Genomic DNA, 3,535 nt, shown 5'->3' with positions numbered 1-3,535 from the left:
ATCAAAACACAGAATACTGATCACAACAAATCTTGTTCTAACAGGTTACTCACCACAGGTATGCTTGTGTAGCCACATAGGCGTAAATCACTTGGCGTTCCAGATGTTGTTCCTGATGTACATACCCGAGTCGTATATTGGTGTGCTTGAGCAGCCATGTAGACGTGTGCACTTGGCGTTCCAAACTTAGTCTCCAATGTACACATTTGCGTATCGATTGGTGTGCATGTGTAGCCACGTAAGCATATTACACTTGGGTTACTCACCACAAGTATGCTTGTGCAGCCACATAGGTGTAAATCAATTGGCATTCCGAATGTTGTTTTGATGTACATACTTGATTCATCGAAATCAGTGTGATTGTGTAGTCTCTTGGCATTATGCACTTGGTAGGTTCCGGAATTAGTTTTCGACGTCGAATCACTAATGGTGTGCTTGTGTGGCCTATGTCGGAAGGCATGAGCTACTTTTGGATTTCCTGTATATGGGTATAGGTTTGTAAACTTGGTTGGATTGTTGTATTGTATGCTTGCTAATTCTCAGTTGGGTGGTCAAGGGACTCCTAATTATGATGTTAAATGCTTCGTTTGTGTACCGGTTGTGAGGTTACCCTCGAATCATTGAAGGATTCAGTTTTATTTTGATGCATGTACCTTGTAGAGCCGAGAGGACTCATATGATAGGGGAACTCACTGGGACTTAGTAATCTCACTCCATTCCAATTACCTTTTTCAGGCACAAGTTAGAAGTAGAAGAATTGCTAGAAGGTCCGGATTTGAAGACTGTTGATGAGCGAATGACAGAAAGACCTATCAGATCTTATCTTTCTGTTATGCATTGCTTGAAGACATATACCTTGTATACATTATGAGCTGAAGAATTGTATTGTATACAATTTTATTTATGTCAATTTTCTGCTTTTGTATGTTTTCATGTACCATATTATAACATCACTGCATATTATTCTAGACGTATATGTACGGGGTTTTACATTTGGTCAGAATAGGTCGATTCTCGACCCTGCCATGAAATATCACTAGCAATTCTCTTCTCCCTCACATGTGTGTGTTGCTAGCCTGATTTCTACTGTTATAGTGTTCAGTTGCTGAGCCTGATGAACTCATTGACTTTATACATGATGGATAGAGTCACGGCAGAGCTGCCACAAGGATATGTAATATCTGGAGTAGCTTAATCTGAGGTAGTAGAAGCTGGTGGAGTAGGGGGTCTATTGGAATTTTTCAGTCTCAAGGGGAGCCTTAGACTTGGAATAGTTGATAACCTCAACCTTCATGGAATGATTAAGACAGTTGGATATTTCCAAGACTTTAATTGGATGAAGTGAGCCTTGTAGGGATTTCATATCCGAGGAAATACAAGCAACACTTGTGAAGTAGCAACAAGGGAGTAATGCAAAAATGATTGAACTGCGAGTCAATATTATCCATCGATGAATTATGGTTGTCAGTCATATATATGACTTGAGAACTTATTGAATGGAAAACCTCTGGGAGATTCGATAGAGAGACCGAACTTTTCTAGTTACTATGATATATGGAAGTGCTTGAATTGACAAAGTGCTAGACCTTGACTCTATCCGGTATACCCTAAGTAGTAAGTAGTGACCTGGTATAGGATCGAAAAGATACGTGAAAGAGGTGATCTCTAATTTGGGAAGAATCCTATGTACCAAGTTGGCGAAAGGGACTACTATCTCTTTGCTTGTTTTGACATGCCTAAGTCCTAGAACTACACTAGGCGGCAACTGAAGTGAATGAATGCGCAGAGTGCATTAGGCCATATTCCATGTTAGTCATGATTCATATAACCTTGAGTAAGACCCTAGAACTACGCTAGGCGTTGGGTGGTTAAGGGAATATGACTAGTGCTTATCTAAACCATCAGTGGGATGACCGCAATCAGTGTCGTTGTTTGGAACCATGATATTCTTATCTGGTGTGGTTATCCTTGGAATCTCTTGTGTGTGCACTGCCTGACTGAGTCCACACATGACACAACAATTTAAACTGAATTCTTACCAAGTTGGATCTAAATTATTGTGTTCAGAGTTAGTAAAACCTGGATGTTTTGCACTCTTAGGTTTTAGCATCCTAAGGAGTGAGACTGGAAGGACATAAGAGGCGATGACCTTAATGGAGGTATGTCCAATTAACCTTCTGTCGTGACTAAAGCCATTGATTGACTTAGCTCATATTTTAACAGAGTCGCCACCGCACTTTATTGTTTCCAAAGGAAATGGGAGAAAGAGCGAAATAAAACCTACACAAGTTTTTAAAATCAAAAGTAATAAACTTATCAGAGATTTGGGTACGGGGGATTTGTTATGCAAGGGGAAGATTTTAAGAGTAACACCCTTTTTCTAAACCCCAAATATATATATATATATATATATATATATATATATATATATATATATATATATATATTCATAGAGTAAAATAGAATGCATGCAATAAAGGGTGCCACATGTCGTTTCCAATACAATTGAAACCAAACATAAAACATACAATTAACATGCACCTGATCAAATTATGACACATATCGAACTTCATGTTTCCTCAAGTATGCATAACGCAACGAAATATTAATTTCTCAAACATTTTAATGATTATATCTCATACTATTATCATCTACCAATCATATTGACATCATCATACCATAAGTAAGTCATATGAATTCAACATAGGCAACAAAGCCATTAGCATACATATCCAAAATACCATGTCAAATAAGATAAATCATCATAACATCTCAAACAACCAAACATGAGTTCAAATACCCCCCAGTGTTACATGATCAGAGCATTGACTCACTACTTAAATTAAACAATTAACCGAACAAGCTCCTCGGCTAATCCTCGTGCAAGCACACTACTCCTCAGAACCTGCGCGATGTCACCATGAACATCATTCAAATAGAAGGGTGATAATTCACATTATAATGGATACATATCATATGAACAATGGAAATAGTACACCATAATCCAACAATTCATCACACTTCATAATTAAATGAGTTATGCAATTATTGCTCATAACACAAATCTCCAATTATCACATAAGCACACATTAATCCAAATCTCACATAGCAAAATCAACGTGAATCCAAATGAAATTTATGCGACTCGTGCATGTGGTACCATGTGAACATTAAGCTCACCGCTCCCGATTCCATATTCAAGAATCAGAGCTATGCTTCCGATCTGGACAAGACCAAAGCCCTCAAAACATGAAAATTTAGTCAACCGTTTTCGAATCCACATAGGAACAAAGCTACGCCTCTATTTCCACACAAAGATCAAAGCCAACCGGAGTATCATATCCCCATGAATGCATGTGCAACAAGACTCACAATATATGCAATTAAGATTATCATACAACCTTAATTATCCAAGCATATCTCAATAATTCGCACCAATCAAATTATCCACCAAAATGTTATTCAACACACATTTATCGTTAAATAAGAAAACACATAGCATTGAATGGTCACATATAACATATATCACACAAGC

Source organism: Vicia villosa, linkage group LG6, assembly GCF_029867415.1.
Source record: "Vicia villosa cultivar HV-30 ecotype Madison, WI linkage group LG6, Vvil1.0, whole genome shotgun sequence".
In the NCBI taxonomy this organism is placed as follows: domain Eukaryota; kingdom Viridiplantae; phylum Streptophyta; class Magnoliopsida; order Fabales; family Fabaceae; genus Vicia; species Vicia villosa.
The sequence above is the reverse complement of the archived record's forward strand: the minus strand, read 5'-3'. Positions refer to the sequence as shown.